General features: G+C 44.9%; 47 non-coding genes across 47 annotated transcripts; all 47 read left to right on the plus strand.

Moving 5' to 3' along the window:
* The first annotated feature begins 67 nt into the window (after positions 1-67).
* On the plus strand, positions 68-186 carry LOC137993817 (5S ribosomal RNA). The gene has a single exon (XR_011121966.1). It is a non-coding gene; the product is annotated as a 5S ribosomal RNA (ribosomal RNA).
* A 251-nt stretch (positions 187-437) lies between these two features.
* Positions 438-556, plus strand: LOC137993820 (5S ribosomal RNA). Its single transcript, XR_011121968.1, has one exon. It is a non-coding gene; the product is annotated as a 5S ribosomal RNA (ribosomal RNA).
* A 251-nt stretch (positions 557-807) lies between these two features.
* Positions 808-926, plus strand: LOC137993821 (5S ribosomal RNA). Its single transcript, XR_011121969.1, has one exon. It is a non-coding gene; the product is annotated as a 5S ribosomal RNA (ribosomal RNA).
* Positions 927-1,177: 251 nt separating this feature from the next.
* Positions 1,178-1,296, plus strand: LOC137993822 (5S ribosomal RNA). Its single transcript, XR_011121970.1, has one exon. It is a non-coding gene; the product is annotated as a 5S ribosomal RNA (ribosomal RNA).
* Positions 1,297-1,547: 251 nt separating this feature from the next.
* Positions 1,548-1,666, plus strand: LOC137993823 (5S ribosomal RNA). The gene has a single exon (XR_011121971.1). It is a non-coding gene; the product is annotated as a 5S ribosomal RNA (ribosomal RNA).
* A 251-nt stretch (positions 1,667-1,917) lies between these two features.
* On the plus strand, positions 1,918-2,036 carry LOC137993824 (5S ribosomal RNA). The gene has a single exon (XR_011121972.1). It is a non-coding gene; the product is annotated as a 5S ribosomal RNA (ribosomal RNA).
* Positions 2,037-2,287: 251 nt separating this feature from the next.
* LOC137993825 (5S ribosomal RNA) lies at positions 2,288-2,406 on the plus strand. The gene has a single exon (XR_011121973.1). It is a non-coding gene; the product is annotated as a 5S ribosomal RNA (ribosomal RNA).
* Positions 2,407-2,657: 251 nt separating this feature from the next.
* On the plus strand, positions 2,658-2,776 carry LOC137993826 (5S ribosomal RNA). Its single transcript, XR_011121974.1, has one exon. It is a non-coding gene; the product is annotated as a 5S ribosomal RNA (ribosomal RNA).
* A 251-nt stretch (positions 2,777-3,027) lies between these two features.
* Positions 3,028-3,146, plus strand: LOC137993827 (5S ribosomal RNA). Its single transcript, XR_011121975.1, has one exon. It is a non-coding gene; the product is annotated as a 5S ribosomal RNA (ribosomal RNA).
* Positions 3,147-3,397: 251 nt separating this feature from the next.
* On the plus strand, positions 3,398-3,516 carry LOC137993828 (5S ribosomal RNA). Its single transcript, XR_011121976.1, has one exon. It is a non-coding gene; the product is annotated as a 5S ribosomal RNA (ribosomal RNA).
* Positions 3,517-3,767: 251 nt separating this feature from the next.
* LOC137993829 (5S ribosomal RNA) lies at positions 3,768-3,886 on the plus strand. Its single transcript, XR_011121977.1, has one exon. It is a non-coding gene; the product is annotated as a 5S ribosomal RNA (ribosomal RNA).
* Positions 3,887-4,137: 251 nt separating this feature from the next.
* LOC137993831 (5S ribosomal RNA) lies at positions 4,138-4,256 on the plus strand. Its single transcript, XR_011121979.1, has one exon. It is a non-coding gene; the product is annotated as a 5S ribosomal RNA (ribosomal RNA).
* Positions 4,257-4,507: 251 nt separating this feature from the next.
* LOC137993832 (5S ribosomal RNA) lies at positions 4,508-4,626 on the plus strand. The gene has a single exon (XR_011121980.1). It is a non-coding gene; the product is annotated as a 5S ribosomal RNA (ribosomal RNA).
* Positions 4,627-4,877: 251 nt separating this feature from the next.
* Positions 4,878-4,996, plus strand: LOC137993833 (5S ribosomal RNA). The gene has a single exon (XR_011121981.1). It is a non-coding gene; the product is annotated as a 5S ribosomal RNA (ribosomal RNA).
* A 251-nt stretch (positions 4,997-5,247) lies between these two features.
* On the plus strand, positions 5,248-5,366 carry LOC137993835 (5S ribosomal RNA). The gene has a single exon (XR_011121982.1). It is a non-coding gene; the product is annotated as a 5S ribosomal RNA (ribosomal RNA).
* Positions 5,367-5,617: 251 nt separating this feature from the next.
* LOC137993836 (5S ribosomal RNA) lies at positions 5,618-5,736 on the plus strand. Its single transcript, XR_011121983.1, has one exon. It is a non-coding gene; the product is annotated as a 5S ribosomal RNA (ribosomal RNA).
* A 251-nt stretch (positions 5,737-5,987) lies between these two features.
* LOC137993837 (5S ribosomal RNA) lies at positions 5,988-6,106 on the plus strand. The gene has a single exon (XR_011121984.1). It is a non-coding gene; the product is annotated as a 5S ribosomal RNA (ribosomal RNA).
* Positions 6,107-6,357: 251 nt separating this feature from the next.
* On the plus strand, positions 6,358-6,476 carry LOC137993838 (5S ribosomal RNA). The gene has a single exon (XR_011121985.1). It is a non-coding gene; the product is annotated as a 5S ribosomal RNA (ribosomal RNA).
* Positions 6,477-6,727: 251 nt separating this feature from the next.
* On the plus strand, positions 6,728-6,846 carry LOC137993839 (5S ribosomal RNA). Its single transcript, XR_011121986.1, has one exon. It is a non-coding gene; the product is annotated as a 5S ribosomal RNA (ribosomal RNA).
* A 251-nt stretch (positions 6,847-7,097) lies between these two features.
* LOC137993840 (5S ribosomal RNA) lies at positions 7,098-7,216 on the plus strand. Its single transcript, XR_011121987.1, has one exon. It is a non-coding gene; the product is annotated as a 5S ribosomal RNA (ribosomal RNA).
* Positions 7,217-7,467: 251 nt separating this feature from the next.
* Positions 7,468-7,586, plus strand: LOC137993841 (5S ribosomal RNA). The gene has a single exon (XR_011121988.1). It is a non-coding gene; the product is annotated as a 5S ribosomal RNA (ribosomal RNA).
* Positions 7,587-7,837: 251 nt separating this feature from the next.
* On the plus strand, positions 7,838-7,956 carry LOC137993843 (5S ribosomal RNA). The gene has a single exon (XR_011121990.1). It is a non-coding gene; the product is annotated as a 5S ribosomal RNA (ribosomal RNA).
* Positions 7,957-8,207: 251 nt separating this feature from the next.
* LOC137993844 (5S ribosomal RNA) lies at positions 8,208-8,326 on the plus strand. The gene has a single exon (XR_011121991.1). It is a non-coding gene; the product is annotated as a 5S ribosomal RNA (ribosomal RNA).
* Positions 8,327-8,577: 251 nt separating this feature from the next.
* On the plus strand, positions 8,578-8,696 carry LOC137993845 (5S ribosomal RNA). The gene has a single exon (XR_011121992.1). It is a non-coding gene; the product is annotated as a 5S ribosomal RNA (ribosomal RNA).
* A 251-nt stretch (positions 8,697-8,947) lies between these two features.
* Positions 8,948-9,066, plus strand: LOC137993846 (5S ribosomal RNA). The gene has a single exon (XR_011121993.1). It is a non-coding gene; the product is annotated as a 5S ribosomal RNA (ribosomal RNA).
* Positions 9,067-9,317: 251 nt separating this feature from the next.
* LOC137993847 (5S ribosomal RNA) lies at positions 9,318-9,436 on the plus strand. The gene has a single exon (XR_011121994.1). It is a non-coding gene; the product is annotated as a 5S ribosomal RNA (ribosomal RNA).
* A 250-nt stretch (positions 9,437-9,686) lies between these two features.
* Positions 9,687-9,805, plus strand: LOC137993848 (5S ribosomal RNA). Its single transcript, XR_011121995.1, has one exon. It is a non-coding gene; the product is annotated as a 5S ribosomal RNA (ribosomal RNA).
* Positions 9,806-10,056: 251 nt separating this feature from the next.
* Positions 10,057-10,175, plus strand: LOC137993849 (5S ribosomal RNA). The gene has a single exon (XR_011121996.1). It is a non-coding gene; the product is annotated as a 5S ribosomal RNA (ribosomal RNA).
* A 251-nt stretch (positions 10,176-10,426) lies between these two features.
* On the plus strand, positions 10,427-10,545 carry LOC137993851 (5S ribosomal RNA). Its single transcript, XR_011121997.1, has one exon. It is a non-coding gene; the product is annotated as a 5S ribosomal RNA (ribosomal RNA).
* A 251-nt stretch (positions 10,546-10,796) lies between these two features.
* On the plus strand, positions 10,797-10,915 carry LOC137993852 (5S ribosomal RNA). The gene has a single exon (XR_011121998.1). It is a non-coding gene; the product is annotated as a 5S ribosomal RNA (ribosomal RNA).
* Positions 10,916-11,165: 250 nt separating this feature from the next.
* On the plus strand, positions 11,166-11,284 carry LOC137993853 (5S ribosomal RNA). The gene has a single exon (XR_011121999.1). It is a non-coding gene; the product is annotated as a 5S ribosomal RNA (ribosomal RNA).
* A 251-nt stretch (positions 11,285-11,535) lies between these two features.
* LOC137993855 (5S ribosomal RNA) lies at positions 11,536-11,654 on the plus strand. Its single transcript, XR_011122001.1, has one exon. It is a non-coding gene; the product is annotated as a 5S ribosomal RNA (ribosomal RNA).
* A 251-nt stretch (positions 11,655-11,905) lies between these two features.
* Positions 11,906-12,024, plus strand: LOC137993856 (5S ribosomal RNA). Its single transcript, XR_011122002.1, has one exon. It is a non-coding gene; the product is annotated as a 5S ribosomal RNA (ribosomal RNA).
* A 251-nt stretch (positions 12,025-12,275) lies between these two features.
* LOC137993857 (5S ribosomal RNA) lies at positions 12,276-12,394 on the plus strand. Its single transcript, XR_011122003.1, has one exon. It is a non-coding gene; the product is annotated as a 5S ribosomal RNA (ribosomal RNA).
* A 251-nt stretch (positions 12,395-12,645) lies between these two features.
* Positions 12,646-12,764, plus strand: LOC137993858 (5S ribosomal RNA). The gene has a single exon (XR_011122004.1). It is a non-coding gene; the product is annotated as a 5S ribosomal RNA (ribosomal RNA).
* A 250-nt stretch (positions 12,765-13,014) lies between these two features.
* Positions 13,015-13,133, plus strand: LOC137993859 (5S ribosomal RNA). Its single transcript, XR_011122005.1, has one exon. It is a non-coding gene; the product is annotated as a 5S ribosomal RNA (ribosomal RNA).
* Positions 13,134-13,383: 250 nt separating this feature from the next.
* On the plus strand, positions 13,384-13,502 carry LOC137993860 (5S ribosomal RNA). Its single transcript, XR_011122006.1, has one exon. It is a non-coding gene; the product is annotated as a 5S ribosomal RNA (ribosomal RNA).
* Positions 13,503-13,753: 251 nt separating this feature from the next.
* Positions 13,754-13,872, plus strand: LOC137993861 (5S ribosomal RNA). Its single transcript, XR_011122007.1, has one exon. It is a non-coding gene; the product is annotated as a 5S ribosomal RNA (ribosomal RNA).
* Positions 13,873-14,123: 251 nt separating this feature from the next.
* On the plus strand, positions 14,124-14,242 carry LOC137993862 (5S ribosomal RNA). The gene has a single exon (XR_011122008.1). It is a non-coding gene; the product is annotated as a 5S ribosomal RNA (ribosomal RNA).
* A 251-nt stretch (positions 14,243-14,493) lies between these two features.
* Positions 14,494-14,612, plus strand: LOC137993863 (5S ribosomal RNA). The gene has a single exon (XR_011122009.1). It is a non-coding gene; the product is annotated as a 5S ribosomal RNA (ribosomal RNA).
* Positions 14,613-14,862: 250 nt separating this feature from the next.
* On the plus strand, positions 14,863-14,981 carry LOC137993864 (5S ribosomal RNA). The gene has a single exon (XR_011122010.1). It is a non-coding gene; the product is annotated as a 5S ribosomal RNA (ribosomal RNA).
* Positions 14,982-15,232: 251 nt separating this feature from the next.
* On the plus strand, positions 15,233-15,351 carry LOC137993867 (5S ribosomal RNA). Its single transcript, XR_011122012.1, has one exon. It is a non-coding gene; the product is annotated as a 5S ribosomal RNA (ribosomal RNA).
* Positions 15,352-15,602: 251 nt separating this feature from the next.
* LOC137993868 (5S ribosomal RNA) lies at positions 15,603-15,721 on the plus strand. Its single transcript, XR_011122013.1, has one exon. It is a non-coding gene; the product is annotated as a 5S ribosomal RNA (ribosomal RNA).
* Positions 15,722-15,972: 251 nt separating this feature from the next.
* On the plus strand, positions 15,973-16,091 carry LOC137993869 (5S ribosomal RNA). The gene has a single exon (XR_011122014.1). It is a non-coding gene; the product is annotated as a 5S ribosomal RNA (ribosomal RNA).
* Positions 16,092-16,342: 251 nt separating this feature from the next.
* LOC137993895 (5S ribosomal RNA) lies at positions 16,343-16,461 on the plus strand. The gene has a single exon (XR_011122039.1). It is a non-coding gene; the product is annotated as a 5S ribosomal RNA (ribosomal RNA).
* A 250-nt stretch (positions 16,462-16,711) lies between these two features.
* On the plus strand, positions 16,712-16,830 carry LOC137993870 (5S ribosomal RNA). The gene has a single exon (XR_011122015.1). It is a non-coding gene; the product is annotated as a 5S ribosomal RNA (ribosomal RNA).
* A 251-nt stretch (positions 16,831-17,081) lies between these two features.
* Positions 17,082-17,200, plus strand: LOC137993871 (5S ribosomal RNA). Its single transcript, XR_011122016.1, has one exon. It is a non-coding gene; the product is annotated as a 5S ribosomal RNA (ribosomal RNA).
* The last annotated feature ends 197 nt before the right edge of the window (positions 17,201-17,397 follow it).

A 17,397-nucleotide genomic window follows, 5' to 3' on the forward strand; every position in this document is an offset into this window, starting at 1 on the left:
TTCACTCGCTTTCTCGCTTGGCTAGACGAAAACAAATCACACATACAACTAGAGCTTGTATTCTTCCGTCTACGACCATACCACAGGCAAAAAACCGGGTCCCGTCCGATCCCCGCAGTCAAATCCTGTAGGGCGAGAGTAGTACTTCGCTGGGTGACCGCTTGGGAATTCCTCGTGTTGTAGGCTTCTACTTTATTGATTGCTTTTAGTTTATAGTTGATTCATGAGTTGTTATTTTCTTGCTTGTCCACATTGCATGAGCACTGAATTTTCGCGCGCGACAAATGTTAAAGTTGTCGTCACAATGTAACTGGTTGATGGCCTATTAATTGAACATTCTTTGCAGTCTGAAGGGAAGGCAAGGGGGGTTTTCACTCGCTTTCTCGCTTGGCTAGACGAAAACAAATCACACATACAACTAGAGCTTGTATTCTTCCGTCTACGACCATACCACAGGCAAAAAACCGGGTCCCGTCCGATCCCCGCAGTCAAATCCTGTAGGGCGAGAGTAGTACTTCGCTGGGTGACCGCTTGGGAATTCCTCGTGTTGTAGGCTTCTACTTTATTGATTGCTTTTAGTTTATAGTTGATTCATGAGTTGTTATTTTCTTGCTTGTCCACATTGCATGAGCACTGAATTTTCGCGCGCGACAAATGTTAAAGTTGTCGTCACAATGTAACTGGTTGATGGCCTATTAATTGAACATTCTTTGCAGTCTGAAGGGAAGGCAAGGGGGGTTTTCACTCGCTTTCTCGCTTGGCTAGACGAAAACAAATCACACATACAACTAGAGCTTGTATTCTTCCGTCTACGACCATACCACAGGCAAAAAACCGGGTCCCGTCCGATCCCCGCAGTCAAATCCTGTAGGGCGAGAGTAGTACTTCGCTGGGTGACCGCTTGGGAATTCCTCGTGTTGTAGGCTTCTACTTTATTGATTGCTTTTAGTTTATAGTTGATTCATGAGTTGTTATTTTCTTGCTTGTCCACATTGCATGAGCACTGAATTTTCGCGCGCGACAAATGTTAAAGTTGTCGTCACAATGTAACTGGTTGATGGCCTATTAATTGAACATTCTTTGCAGTCTGAAGGGAAGGCAAGGGGGGTTTTCACTCGCTTTCTCGCTTGGCTAGACGAAAACAAATCACACATACAACTAGAGCTTGTATTCTTCCGTCTACGACCATACCACAGGCAAAAAACCGGGTCCCGTCCGATCCCCGCAGTCAAATCCTGTAGGGCGAGAGTAGTACTTCGCTGGGTGACCGCTTGGGAATTCCTCGTGTTGTAGGCTTCTACTTTATTGATTGCTTTTAGTTTATAGTTGATTCATGAGTTGTTATTTTCTTGCTTGTCCACATTGCATGAGCACTGAATTTTCGCGCGCGACAAATGTTAAAGTTGTCGTCACAATGTAACTGGTTGATGGCCTATTAATTGAACATTCTTTGCAGTCTGAAGGGAAGGCAAGGGGGGTTTTCACTCGCTTTCTCGCTTGGCTAGACGAAAACAAATCACACATACAACTAGAGCTTGTATTCTTCCGTCTACGACCATACCACAGGCAAAAAACCGGGTCCCGTCCGATCCCCGCAGTCAAATCCTGTAGGGCGAGAGTAGTACTTCGCTGGGTGACCGCTTGGGAATTCCTCGTGTTGTAGGCTTCTACTTTATTGATTGCTTTTAGTTTATAGTTGATTCATGAGTTGTTATTTTCTTGCTTGTCCACATTGCATGAGCACTGAATTTTCGCGCGCGACAAATGTTAAAGTTGTCGTCACAATGTAACTGGTTGATGGCCTATTAATTGAACATTCTTTGCAGTCTGAAGGGAAGGCAAGGGGGGTTTTCACTCGCTTTCTCGCTTGGCTAGACGAAAACAAATCACACATACAACTAGAGCTTGTATTCTTCCGTCTACGACCATACCACAGGCAAAAAACCGGGTCCCGTCCGATCCCCGCAGTCAAATCCTGTAGGGCGAGAGTAGTACTTCGCTGGGTGACCGCTTGGGAATTCCTCGTGTTGTAGGCTTCTACTTTATTGATTGCTTTTAGTTTATAGTTGATTCATGAGTTGTTATTTTCTTGCTTGTCCACATTGCATGAGCACTGAATTTTCGCGCGCGACAAATGTTAAAGTTGTCGTCACAATGTAACTGGTTGATGGCCTATTAATTGAACATTCTTTGCAGTCTGAAGGGAAGGCAAGGGGGGTTTTCACTCGCTTTCTCGCTTGGCTAGACGAAAACAAATCACACATACAACTAGAGCTTGTATTCTTCCGTCTACGACCATACCACAGGCAAAAAACCGGGTCCCGTCCGATCCCCGCAGTCAAATCCTGTAGGGCGAGAGTAGTACTTCGCTGGGTGACCGCTTGGGAATTCCTCGTGTTGTAGGCTTCTACTTTATTGATTGCTTTTAGTTTATAGTTGATTCATGAGTTGTTATTTTCTTGCTTGTCCACATTGCATGAGCACTGAATTTTCGCGCGCGACAAATGTTAAAGTTGTCGTCACAATGTAACTGGTTGATGGCCTATTAATTGAACATTCTTTGCAGTCTGAAGGGAAGGCAAGGGGGGTTTTCACTCGCTTTCTCGCTTGGCTAGACGAAAACAAATCACACATACAACTAGAGCTTGTATTCTTCCGTCTACGACCATACCACAGGCAAAAAACCGGGTCCCGTCCGATCCCCGCAGTCAAATCCTGTAGGGCGAGAGTAGTACTTCGCTGGGTGACCGCTTGGGAATTCCTCGTGTTGTAGGCTTCTACTTTATTGATTGCTTTTAGTTTATAGTTGATTCATGAGTTGTTATTTTCTTGCTTGTCCACATTGCATGAGCACTGAATTTTCGCGCGCGACAAATGTTAAAGTTGTCGTCACAATGTAACTGGTTGATGGCCTATTAATTGAACATTCTTTGCAGTCTGAAGGGAAGGCAAGGGGGGTTTTCACTCGCTTTCTCGCTTGGCTAGACGAAAACAAATCACACATACAACTAGAGCTTGTATTCTTCCGTCTACGACCATACCACAGGCAAAAAACCGGGTCCCGTCCGATCCCCGCAGTCAAATCCTGTAGGGCGAGAGTAGTACTTCGCTGGGTGACCGCTTGGGAATTCCTCGTGTTGTAGGCTTCTACTTTATTGATTGCTTTTAGTTTATAGTTGATTCATGAGTTGTTATTTTCTTGCTTGTCCACATTGCATGAGCACTGAATTTTCGCGCGCGACAAATGTTAAAGTTGTCGTCACAATGTAACTGGTTGATGGCCTATTAATTGAACATTCTTTGCAGTCTGAAGGGAAGGCAAGGGGGGTTTTCACTCGCTTTCTCGCTTGGCTAGACGAAAAGAAATCACACATACAACTAGAGCTTGTATTCTTCCGTCTACGACCATACCACAGGCAAAAAACCGGGTCCCGTCCGATCCCCGCAGTCAAATCCTGTAGGGCGAGAGTAGTACTTCGCTGGGTGACCGCTTGGGAATTCCTCGTGTTGTAGGCTTCTACTTTATTGATTGCTTTTAGTTTATAGTTGATTCATGAGTTGTTATTTTCTTGCTTGTCCACATTGCATGAGCACTGAATTTTCGCGCGCGACAAATGTTAAAGTTGTCGTCACAATGTAACTGGTTGATGGCCTATTAATTGAACATTCTTTGCAGTCTGAAGGGAAGGCAAGGGGGGTTTTCACTCGCTTTCTCGCTTGGCTAGACGAAAACAAATCACACATACAACTAGAGCTTGTATTCTTCCGTCTACGACCATACCACAGGCAAAAAACCGGGTCCCGTCCGATCCCCGCAGTCAAATCCTGTAGGGCGAGAGTAGTACTTCGCTGGGTGACCGCTTGGGAATTCCTCGTGTTGTAGGCTTCTACTTTATTGATTGCTTTTAGTTTATAGTTGATTCATGAGTTGTTATTTTCTTGCTTGTCCACATTGCATGAGCACTGAATTTTCGCGCGCGACAAATGTTAAAGTTGTCGTCACAATGTAACTGGTTGATGGCCTATTAATTGAACATTCTTTGCAGTCTGAAGGGAAGGCAAGGGGGGTTTTCACTCGCTTTCTCGCTTGGCTAGACGAAAAGAAATCACACATACAACTAGAGCTTGTATTCTTCCGTCTACGACCATACCACAGGCAAAAAACCGGGTCCCGTCCGATCCCCGCAGTCAAATCCTGTAGGGCGAGAGTAGTACTTCGCTGGGTGACCGCTTGGGAATTCCTCGTGTTGTAGGCTTCTACTTTATTGATTGCTTTTAGTTTATAGTTGATTCATGAGTTGTTATTTTCTTGCTTGTCCACATTGCATGAGCACTGAATTTTCGCGCGCGACAAATGTTAAAGTTGTCGTCACAATGTAACTGGTTGATGGCCTATTAATTGAACATTCTTTGCAGTCTGAAGGGAAGGCAAGGGGGGTTTTCACTCGCTTTCTCGCTTGGCTAGACGAAAACAAATCACACATACAACTAGAGCTTGTATTCTTCCGTCTACGACCATACCACAGGCAAAAAACCGGGTCCCGTCCGATCCCCGCAGTCAAATCCTGTAGGGCGAGAGTAGTACTTCGCTGGGTGACCGCTTGGGAATTCCTCGTGTTGTAGGCTTCTACTTTATTGATTGCTTTTAGTTTATAGTTGATTCATGAGTTGTTATTTTCTTGCTTGTCCACATTGCATGAGCACTGAATTTTCGCGCGCGACAAATGTTAAAGTTGTCGTCACAATGTAACTGGTTGATGGCCTATTAATTGAACATTCTTTGCAGTCTGAAGGGAAGGCAAGGGGGGTTTTCACTCGCTTTCTCGCTTGGCTAGACGAAAACAAATCACACATACAACTAGAGCTTGTATTCTTCCGTCTACGACCATACCACAGGCAAAAAACCGGGTCCCGTCCGATCCCCGCAGTCAAATCCTGTAGGGCGAGAGTAGTACTTCGCTGGGTGACCGCTTGGGAATTCCTCGTGTTGTAGGCTTCTACTTTATTGATTGCTTTTAGTTTATAGTTGATTCATGAGTTGTTATTTTCTTGCTTGTCCACATTGCATGAGCACTGAATTTTCGCGCGCGACAAATGTTAAAGTTGTCGTCACAATGTAACTGGTTGATGGCCTATTAATTGAACATTCTTTGCAGTCTGAAGGGAAGGCAAGGGGGGTTTTCACTCGCTTTCTCGCTTGGCTAGACGAAAACAAATCACACATACAACTAGAGCTTGTATTCTTCCGTCTACGACCATACCACAGGCAAAAAACCGGGTCCCGTCCGATCCCCGCAGTCAAATCCTGTAGGGCGAGAGTAGTACTTCGCTGGGTGACCGCTTGGGAATTCCTCGTGTTGTAGGCTTCTACTTTATTGATTGCTTTTAGTTTATAGTTGATTCATGAGTTGTTATTTTCTTGCTTGTCCACATTGCATGAGCACTGAATTTTCGCGCGCGACAAATGTTAAAGTTGTCGTCACAATGTAACTGGTTGATGGCCTATTAATTGAACATTCTTTGCAGTCTGAAGGGAAGGCAAGGGGGGTTTTCACTCGCTTTCTCGCTTGGCTAGACGAAAACAAATCACACATACAACTAGAGCTTGTATTCTTCCGTCTACGACCATACCACAGGCAAAAAACCGGGTCCCGTCCGATCCCCGCAGTCAAATCCTGTAGGGCGAGAGTAGTACTTCGCTGGGTGACCGCTTGGGAATTCCTCGTGTTGTAGGCTTCTACTTTATTGATTGCTTTTAGTTTATAGTTGATTCATGAGTTGTTATTTTCTTGCTTGTCCACATTGCATGAGCACTGAATTTTCGCGCGCGACAAATGTTAAAGTTGTCGTCACAATGTAACTGGTTGATGGCCTATTAATTGAACATTCTTTGCAGTCTGAAGGGAAGGCAAGGGGGGTTTTCACTCGCTTTCTCGCTTGGCTAGACGAAAACAAATCACACATACAACTAGAGCTTGTATTCTTCCGTCTACGACCATACCACAGGCAAAAAACCGGGTCCCGTCCGATCCCCGCAGTCAAATCCTGTAGGGCGAGAGTAGTACTTCGCTGGGTGACCGCTTGGGAATTCCTCGTGTTGTAGGCTTCTACTTTATTGATTGCTTTTAGTTTATAGTTGATTCATGAGTTGTTATTTTCTTGCTTGTCCACATTGCATGAGCACTGAATTTTCGCGCGCGACAAATGTTAAAGTTGTCGTCACAATGTAACTGGTTGATGGCCTATTAATTGAACATTCTTTGCAGTCTGAAGGGAAGGCAAGGGGGGTTTTCACTCGCTTTCTCGCTTGGCTAGACGAAAACAAATCACACATACAACTAGAGCTTGTATTCTTCCGTCTACGACCATACCACAGGCAAAAAACCGGGTCCCGTCCGATCCCCGCAGTCAAATCCTGTAGGGCGAGAGTAGTACTTCGCTGGGTGACCGCTTGGGAATTCCTCGTGTTGTAGGCTTCTACTTTATTGATTGCTTTTAGTTTATAGTTGATTCATGAGTTGTTATTTTCTTGCTTGTCCACATTGCATGAGCACTGAATTTTCGCGCGCGACAAATGTTAAAGTTGTCGTCACAATGTAACTGGTTGATGGCCTATTAATTGAACATTCTTTGCAGTCTGAAGGGAAGGCAAGGGGGGTTTTCACTCGCTTTCTCGCTTGGCTAGACGAAAACAAATCACACATACAACTAGAGCTTGTATTCTTCCGTCTACGACCATACCACAGGCAAAAAACCGGGTCCCGTCCGATCCCCGCAGTCAAATCCTGTAGGGCGAGAGTAGTACTTCGCTGGGTGACCGCTTGGGAATTCCTCGTGTTGTAGGCTTCTACTTTATTGATTGCTTTTAGTTTATAGTTGATTCATGAGTTGTTATTTTCTTGCTTGTCCACATTGCATGAGCACTGAATTTTCGCGCGCGACAAATGTTAAAGTTGTCGTCACAATGTAACTGGTTGATGGCCTATTAATTGAACATTCTTTGCAGTCTGAAGGGAAGGCAAGGGGGGTTTTCACTCGCTTTCTCGCTTGGCTAGACGAAAACAAATCACACATACAACTAGAGCTTGTATTCTTCCGTCTACGACCATACCACAGGCAAAAAACCGGGTCCCGTCCGATCCCCGCAGTCAAATCCTGTAGGGCGAGAGTAGTACTTCGCTGGGTGACCGCTTGGGAATTCCTCGTGTTGTAGGCTTCTACTTTATTGATTGCTTTTAGTTTATAGTTGATTCATGAGTTGTTATTTTCTTGCTTGTCCACATTGCATGAGCACTGAATTTTCGCGCGCGACAAATGTTAAAGTTGTCGTCACAATGTAACTGGTTGATGGCCTATTAATTGAACATTCTTTGCAGTCTGAAGGGAAGGCAAGGGGGGTTTTCACTCGCTTTCTCGCTTGGCTAGACGAAAACAAATCACACATACAACTAGAGCTTGTATTCTTCCGTCTACGACCATACCACAGGCAAAAAACCGGGTCCCGTCCGATCCCCGCAGTCAAATCCTGTAGGGCGAGAGTAGTACTTCGCTGGGTGACCGCTTGGGAATTCCTCGTGTTGTAGGCTTCTACTTTATTGATTGCTTTTAGTTTATAGTTGATTCATGAGTTGTTATTTTCTTGCTTGTCCACATTGCATGAGCACTGAATTTTCGCGCGCGACAAATGTTAAAGTTGTCGTCACAATGTAACTGGTTGATGGCCTATTAATTGAACATTCTTTGCAGTCTGAAGGGAAGGCAAGGGGGGTTTTCACTCGCTTTCTCGCTTGGCTAGACGAAAACAAATCACACATACAACTAGAGCTTGTATTCTTCCGTCTACGACCATACCACAGGCAAAAAACCGGGTCCCGTCCGATCCCCGCAGTCAAATCCTGTAGGGCGAGAGTAGTACTTCGCTGGGTGACCGCTTGGGAATTCCTCGTGTTGTAGGCTTCTACTTTATTGATTGCTTTTAGTTTATAGTTGATTCATGAGTTGTTATTTTCTTGCTTGTCCACATTGCATGAGCACTGAATTTTCGCGCGCGACAAATGTTAAAGTTGTCGTCACAATGTAACTGGTTGATGGCCTATTAATTGAACATTCTTTGCAGTCTGAAGGGAAGGCAAGGGGGGTTTTCACTCGCTTTCTCGCTTGGCTAGACGAAAACAAATCACACATACAACTAGAGCTTGTATTCTTCCGTCTACGACCATACCACAGGCAAAAAACCGGGTCCCGTCCGATCCCCGCAGTCAAATCCTGTAGGGCGAGAGTAGTACTTCGCTGGGTGACCGCTTGGGAATTCCTCGTGTTGTAGGCTTCTACTTTATTGATTGCTTTTAGTTTATAGTTGATTCATGAGTTGTTATTTTCTTGCTTGTCCACATTGCATGAGCACTGAATTTTCGCGCGCGACAAATGTTAAAGTTGTCGTCACAATGTAACTGGTTGATGGCCTATTAATTGAACATTCTTTGCAGTCTGAAGGGAAGGCAAGGGGGGTTTTCACTCGCTTTCTCGCTTGGCTAGACGAAAACAAATCACACATACAACTAGAGCTTGTATTCTTCCGTCTACGACCATACCACAGGCAAAAAACCGGGTCCCGTCCGATCCCCGCAGTCAAATCCTGTAGGGCGAGAGTAGTACTTCGCTGGGTGACCGCTTGGGAATTCCTCGTGTTGTAGGCTTCTACTTTATTGATTGCTTTTAGTTTATAGTTGATTCATGAGTTGTTATTTTCTTGCTTGTCCACATTGCATGAGCACTGAATTTTCGCGCGCGACAAATGTTAAAGTTGTCGTCACAATGTAACTGGTTGATGGCCTATTAATTGAACATTCTTTGCAGTCTGAAGGGAAGGCAAGGGGGGTTTTCACTCGCTTTCTCGCTTGGCTAGACGAAAACAAATCACACATACAACTAGAGCTTGTATTCTTCCGTCTACGACCATACCACAGGCAAAAAACCGGGTCCCGTCCGATCCCCGCAGTCAAATCCTGTAGGGCGAGAGTAGTACTTCGCTGGGTGACCGCTTGGGAATTCCTCGTGTTGTAGGCTTCTACTTTATTGATTGCTTTTAGTTTATAGTTGATTCATGAGTTGTTATTTTCTTGCTTGTCCACATTGCATGAGCACTGAATTTTCGCGCGCGACAAATGTTAAAGTTGTCGTCACAATGTAACTGGTTGATGGCCTATTAATTGAACATTCTTTGCAGTCTGAAGGGAAGGCAAGGGGGGTTTTCACTCGCTTTCTCGCTTGGCTAGACGAAAACAAATCACACATACAACTAGAGCTTGTATTCTTCCGTCTACGACCATACCACAGGCAAAAAACCGGGTCCCGTCCGATCCCCGCAGTCAAATCCTGTAGGGCGAGAGTAGTACTTCGCTGGGTGACCGCTTGGGAATTCCTCGTGTTGTAGGCTTCTACTTTATTGATTGCTTTTAGTTTATAGTTGATTCATGAGTTGTTATTTTCTTGCTTGTCCACATTGCATGAGCACTGAATTTTCGCGCGCGACAAATGTTAAAGTTGTCGTCACAATGTAACTGGTTGATGGCCTATTAATTGAACATTCTTTGCAGTCTGAAGGGAAGGCAAGGGGGTTTTCACTCGCTTTCTCGCTTGGCTAGACGAAAACAAATCACACATACAACTAGAGCTTGTATTCTTCCGTCTACGACCATACCACAGGCAAAAAACCGGGTCCCGTCCGATCCCCGCAGTCAAATCCTGTAGGGCGAGAGTAGTACTTCGCTGGGTGACCGCTTGGGAATTCCTCGTGTTGTAGGCTTCTACTTTATTGATTGCTTTTAGTTTATAGTTGATTCATGAGTTGTTATTTTCTTGCTTGTCCACATTGCATGAGCACTGAATTTTCGCGCGCGACAAATGTTAAAGTTGTCGTCACAATGTAACTGGTTGATGGCCTATTAATTGAACATTCTTTGCAGTCTGAAGGGAAGGCAAGGGGGGTTTTCACTCGCTTTCTCGCTTGGCTAGACGAAAACAAATCACACATACAACTAGAGCTTGTATTCTTCCGTCTACGACCATACCACAGGCAAAAAACCGGGTCCCGTCCGATCCCCGCAGTCAAATCCTGTAGGGCGAGAGTAGTACTTCGCTGGGTGACCGCTTGGGAATTCCTCGTGTTGTAGGCTTCTACTTTATTGATTGCTTTTAGTTTATAGTTGATTCATGAGTTGTTATTTTCTTGCTTGTCCACATTGCATGAGCACTGAATTTTCGCGCGCGACAAATGTTAAAGTTGTCGTCACAATGTAACTGGTTGATGGCCTATTAATTGAACATTCTTTGCAGTCTGAAGGGAAGGCAAGGGGGGTTTTCACTCGCTTTCTCGCTTGGCTAGACGAAAACAAATCACACATACAACTAGAGCTTGTATTCTTCCGTCTACGACCATACCACAGGCAAAAAACCGGGTCCCGTCCGATCCCCGCAGTCAAATCCTGTAGGGCGAGAGTAGTACTTCGCTGGGTGACCGCTTGGGAATTCCTCGTGTTGTAGGCTTCTACTTTATTGATTGCTTTTAGTTTATAGTTGATTCATGAGTTGTTATTTTCTTGCTTGTCCACATTGCATGAGCACTGAATTTTCGCGCGCGACAAATGTTAAAGTTGTCGTCACAATGTAACTGGTTGATGGCCTATTAATTGAACATTCTTTGCAGTCTGAAGGGAAGGCAAGGGGGGTTTTCACTCGCTTTCTCGCTTGGCTAGACGAAAACAAATCACACATACAACTAGAGCTTGTATTCTTCCGTCTACGACCATACCACAGGCAAAAAACCGGGTCCCGTCCGATCCCCGCAGTCAAATCCTGTAGGGCGAGAGTAGTACTTCGCTGGGTGACCGCTTGGGAATTCCTCGTGTTGTAGGCTTCTACTTTATTGATTGCTTTTAGTTTATGGTTGATTCATGAGTTGTTATTTTCTTGCTTGTCCACATTGCATGAGCACTGAATTTTCGCGCGCGACAAATGTTAAAGTTGTCGTCACAATGTAACTGGTTGATGGCCTATTAATTGAACATTCTTTGCAGTCTGAAGGGAAGGCAAGGGGGTTTTCACTCGCTTTCTCGCTTGGCTAGACGAAAACAAATCACACATACAACTAGAGCTTGTATTCTTCCGTCTACGACCATACCACAGGCAAAAAACCGGGTCCCGTCCGATCCCCGCAGTCAAATCCTGTAGGGCGAGAGTAGTACTTCGCTGGGTGACCGCTTGGGAATTCCTCGTGTTGTAGGCTTCTACTTTATTGATTGCTTTTAGTTTATGGTTGATTCATGAGTTGTTATTTTCTTGCTTGTCCACATTGCATGAGCACTGAATTTTCGCGCGCGACAAATGTTAAAGTTGTCGTCACAATGTAACTGGTTGATGGCCTATTAATTGAACATTCTTTGCAGTCTGAAGGGAAGGCAAGGGGGGTTTTCACTCGCTTTCTCGCTTGGCTAGACGAAAACAAATCACACATACAACTAGAGCTTGTATTCTTCCGTCTACGACCATACCACAGGCAAAAAACCGGGTCCCGTCCGATCCCCGCAGTCAAATCCTGTAGGGCGAGAGTAGTACTTCGCTGGGTGACCGCTTGGGAATTCCTCGTGTTGTAGGCTTCTACTTTATTGATTGCTTTTAGTTTATGGTTGATTCATGAGTTGTTATTTTCTTGCTTGTCCACATTGCATGAGCACTGAATTTTCGCGCGCGACAAATGTTAAAGTTGTCGTCACAATGTAACTGGTTGATGGCCTATTAATTGAACATTCTTTGCAGTCTGAAGGGAAGGCAAGGGGGGTTTTCACTCGCTTTCTCGCTTGGCTAGACGAAAACAAATCACACATACAACTAGAGCTTGTATTCTTCCGTCTACGACCATACCACAGGCAAAAAACCGGGTCCCGTCCGATCCCCGCAGTCAAATCCTGTAGGGCGAGAGTAGTACTTCGCTGGGTGACCGCTTGGGAATTCCTCGTGTTGTAGGCTTCTACTTTATTGATTGCTTTTAGTTTATAGTTGATTCATGAGTTGTTATTTTCTTGCTTGTCCACATTGCATGAGCACTGAATTTTCGCGCGCGACAAATGTTAAAGTTGTCGTCACAATGTAACTGGTTGATGGCCTATTAATTGAACATTCTTTGCAGTCTGAAGGGAAGGCAAGGGGGGTTTTCACTCGCTTTCTCGCTTGGCTAGACGAAAACAAATCACACATACAACTAGAGCTTGTATTCTTCCGTCTACGACCATACCACAGGCAAAAAACCGGGTCCCGTCCGATCCCCGCAGTCAAATCCTGTAGGGCGAGAGTAGTACTTCGCTGGGTGACCGCTTGGGAATTCCTCGTGTTGTAGGCTTCTACTTTATTGATTGCTTTTAGTTTATGGTTGATTCATGAGTTGTTATTTTCTTGCTTGTCCACATTGCATGAGCACTGAATTTTCGCGCGCGACAAATGTTAAAGTTGTCGTCACAATGTAACTGGTTGATGGCCTATTAATTGAACATTCTTTGCAGTCTGAAGGGAAGGCAAGGGGGGTTTTCACTCGCTTTCTCGCTTGGCTAGACGAAAACAAATCACACATACAACTAGAGCTTGTATTCTTCCGTCTACGACCATACCACAGGCAAAAAACCGGGTCCCGTCCGATCCCCGCAGTCAAATCCTGTAGGGCGAGAGTAGTACTTCGCTGGGTGACCGCTTGGGAATTCCTCGTGTTGTAGGCTTCTACTTTATTGATTGCTTTTAGTTTATAGTTGATTCATGAGTTGTTATTTTCTTGCTTGTCCACATTGCATGAGCACTGAATTTTCGCGCGCGACAAATGTTAAAGTTGTCGTCACAATGTAACTGGTTGATGGCCTATTAATTGAACATTCTTTGCAGTCTGAAGGGAAGGCAAGGGGGTTTTCACTCGCTTTCTCGCTTGGCTAGACGAAAACAAATCACACATACAACTAGAGCTTGTATTCTTCCGTCTACGACCATACCACAGGCAAAAAACCGGGTCCCGTCCGATCCCCGCAGTCAAATCCTGTAGGGCGAGAGTAGTACTTCGCTGGGTGACCGCTTGGGAATTCCTCGTGTTGTAGGCTTCTACTTTATTGATTGCTTTTAGTTTATGGTTGATTCATGAGTTGTTATTTTCTTGCTTGTCCACATTGCATGAGCACTGAATTTTCGCGCGCGACAAATGTTAAAGTTGTCGTCACAATGTAACTGGTTGATGGCCTATTAATTGAACATTCTTTGCAGTCTGAAGGGAAGGCAAGGGGGTTTTCACTCGCTTTCTCGCTTGGCTAGACGAAAACAAATCACACATACAACTAGAGCTTGTATTCTTCCGTCTACGACCATACCACAGGCAAAAAACCGGGTCCCGTCCGATCCCCGCAGTCAAATCCTGTAGGGCGAGAGTAGTACTTCGCTGGGTGACCGCTTGGGAATTCCTCGTGTTGTAGGCTTCTACTTTATTGATTGCTTTTAGTTTATAGTTGATTCATGAGTTGTTATTTTCTTGCTTGTCCACATTGCATGAGCACTGAATTTTCGCGCGCGACAAATGTTAAAGTTGTCGTCACAATGTAACTGGTTGATGGCCTATTAATTGAACATTCTTTGCAGTCTGAAGGGAAGGCAAGGGGGTTTTTCACTCGCTTTCTCGCTTGGCTAGACGAAAACAAATCACACATACAACTAGAGCTTGTATTCTTCCGTCTACGACCATACCACAGGCAAAAAACCGGGTCCCGTCCGATCCCCGCAGTCAAATCCTGTAGGGCGAGAGTAGTACTTCGCTGGGTGACCGCTTGGGAATTCCTCGTGTTGTAGGCTTCTACTTTATTGATTGCTTTTAGTTTATGGTTGATTCATGAGTTGTTATTTTCTTGCTTGTCCACATTGCATGAGCACTGAATTTTCGCGCGCGACAAATGTTAAAGTTGTCGTCACAATGTAACTGGTTGATGGCCTATTAATTGAACATTCTTTGCAGTCTGAAGGGAAGGCAAGGGGGGTTTTCACTCGCTTTCTCGCTTGGCTAGACGAAAACAAATCACACATACAACTAGAGCTTGTATTCTTCCGTCTACGACCATACCACAGGCAAAAAACCGGGTCCCGTCCGATCCCCGCAGTCAAATCCTGTAGGGCGAGAGTAGTACTTCGCTGGGTGACCGCTTGGGAATTCCTCGTGTTGTAGGCTTCTACTTTATTGATTGCTTTTAGTTTATGGTTGATTCATGAGTTGTTATTTTCTTGCTTGTCCACATTGCATGAGCACTGAATTTTCGCGCGCGACAAATGTTAAAGTTGTCGTCACAATGTAACTGGTTGATGGCCTATTAATTGAACATTCTTTGCAGTCTGAAGGGAAGGCAAGGGGGGTTTTCACTCGCTTTCTCGCTTGGCTAGACGAAAACAAATCACACATACAACTAGAGCTTGTATTCTTCCGTCTACGACCATACCACAGGCAAAAAACCGGGTCCCGTCCGATCCCCGCAGTCAAATCCTGTAGGGCGAGAGTAGTACTTCGCTGGGTGACCGCTTGGGAATTCCTCGTGTTGTAGGCTTCTACTTTATTGATTGCTTTTAGTTTATGGTTGATTCATGAGTTGTTATTTTCTTGCTTGTCCACATTGCATGAGCACTGAATTTTCGCGCGCGACAAATGTTAAAGTTGTCGTCACAATGTAACTGGTTGATGGCCTATTAATTGAACATTCTTTGCAGTCTGAAGGGAAGGCAAGGGGGGTTTTCACTCGCTTTCTCGCTTGGCTAGACGAAAGAAATCACACATACAACTAGAGCTTGTATTCTTCCGTCTACGACCATACCACAGGCAAAAAACCGGGTCCCGTCCGATCCCCGCAGTCAAATCCTGTAGGGCGAGAGTAGTACTTCGCTGGGTGACCGCTTGGGAATTCCTCGTGTTGTAGGCTTCTACTTTATTGATTGCTTTTAGTTTATGGTTGATTCATGAGTTGTTATTTTCTTGCTTGTCCACATTGCATGAGCACTGAATTTTCGCGCGCGACAAATGTTAAAGTTGTCGTCACAATGTAACTGGTTGATGGCCTATTAATTGAACATTCTTTGCAGTCTGAAGGGAAGGCAAGGGGGGTTTTCACTCGCTTTCTCGCTTGGCTAGACGAAAAAAAATCACACATACAACTAGAGCTTGTATTCTTCCGTCTACGACCATACCACAGGCAAAAAACCGGGTCCCGTCCGATCCCCGCAGTCAAATCCTGTAGGGCGAGAGTAGTACTTCGCTGGGTGACCGCTTGGGAATTCCTCGTGTTGTAGGCTTCTACTTTATTGATTGCTTTTAGTTTATGGTTGATTCATGAGTTGTTATTTTCTTGCTTGTCCACATTGCATGAGCACTGAATTTTCGCGCGCGACAAATGTTAAAGTTGTCGTCACAATGTAACTGGTTGATGGCCTATTAATTGAACATTCTTTGCAGTCTGAAGGGAAGGCAAGGGGGGTTTTCACTCGCTTTCTCGCTTGGCTAGACGAAAACAAATCACACATACAACTAGAGCTTGTATTCTTCCGTCTACGACCATACCACAGGCAAAAAACCGGGTCCCGTCCGATCCCCGCAGTCAAATCCTGTAGGGCGAGAGTAGTACTTCGCTGGGTGACCGCTTGGGAATTCCTCGTGTTGTAGGCTTCTACTTTATTGATTGCTTTTAGTTTATGGTTGATTCATGAGTTGTTATTTTCTTGCTTGTCCACATTGCATGAGCACTGAATTTTCGCGCGCGACAAATGTTAAAGTTGTCGTCACAATGTAACTGGTTGATGGCCTATTAATTGAACATTCTTTGCAGTCTGAAGGGAAGGCAAGGGGGGTTTTCACTCGCTTTCTCGCTTGGCTAGACGAAAACAAATCACACATACAACTAGAGCTTGTATTCTTCCGTCTACGACCATACCACAGGCAAAAAACCGGGTCCCGTCCGATCCCCGCAGTCAAATCCTGTAGGGCGAGAGTAGTACTTCGCTGGGTGACCGCTTGGGAATTCCTCGTGTTGTAGGCTTCTACTTTATTGATTGCTTTTAGTTTATGGTTGATTCATGAGTTGTTATTTTCTTGCTTGTCCACATTGCATGAGCACTGAATTTTCGCGCGCGACAAATGTTAAAGTTGTCGTCACAATGTAACTGGTTGATGGCCTATTAATTGAACATTCTTTGCAGTCTGAAGGGAAGGCAAGGGGGGTTTTCACTCGCTTTCTCGCTTGGCTAGACGAAAACAAATCACACATACAACTAGAGCTTGTATTCTTCCGTCTACGACCATACCACAGGCAAAATACCGGGTCCCGTCCGATCCCCGCAGTCAAATCCTGTAGGGCGAGAGTAGTACGTCGCTGGGTGACCGCTTGGGAATTCCTCGTGTTGTAGGCTTCTACTTTATCGAGTGCTACTAGTTTATGTTGATTCATGAGTTGTTATTTTCTTGCTTGTCCACATTGCATGAGCACTGAATTTTCGCGCGCGACAAATGTTAAAGTTGTCGTCACAATGTAACTGGTTGATGGCCTATTAATTGAACATTCTTTGCAGTCTGAAGGGAAGGCAAGGGGGGTTTTCACTCGCTTTCTCGCTTGGCTAGACGAAAACAAATCACACATACAACTAGAGCTTGTATTCTTCCGTCTACGACCATACCACAGGCAAAAAACCGGGTCCCGTCCGATCCCCGCAGTCAAATCCTGTAGGGCGAGAGTAGTACTTCGCTGGGTGACCGCTTGGGAATTCCTCGTGTTGTAGGCTTCTACTTTATTGATTGCTTTTAGTTTATGGTTGATTCATGAGTTGTTATTTTCTTGCTTGTCCACATTGCATGAGCACTGAATTTTCGCGCGCGACAAATGTTAAAGTTGTCGTCACAATGTAACTGGTTGATGGCCTATTAATTGAACATTCTTTGCAGTCTGAAGGGAAGGCAAGGGGGGTTTTCACTCGCTTTCTCGCTTGGCTAGACGAAAAAAAATCACACATACAACTAGAGCTTGTATTCTTCCGTCTACGACCATACCACAGGCAAAAAACCGGGTCCCGTCCGATCCCCGCAGTCAAATCCTGTAGGGCGAGAGTAGTACTTCGCTGGGTGACCGCTTGGGAATTCCTCGTGTTGTAGGCTTCTACTTTATTGATTGCTTTTAGTTTATAGTTGATTCATGAGTTGTTATTTTCTTGCTTGTCCACATTGCATGAGCACTGAATTTTCGCGCGCGACAAATGTTAAAGTTGTCGTCACAATGTAACTGGTTTGATGGCCTATTAATTGAACATTCTTTGCAGTCTGAAGGGAAGGCAAGGGGGGTTTTCACTCGCTTT

Source organism: Montipora foliosa, chromosome 2 (genome assembly GCF_036669935.1).
Source record: "Montipora foliosa isolate CH-2021 chromosome 2, ASM3666993v2, whole genome shotgun sequence".
In the NCBI taxonomy this organism is placed as follows: domain Eukaryota; kingdom Metazoa; phylum Cnidaria; class Anthozoa; order Scleractinia; family Acroporidae; genus Montipora; species Montipora foliosa.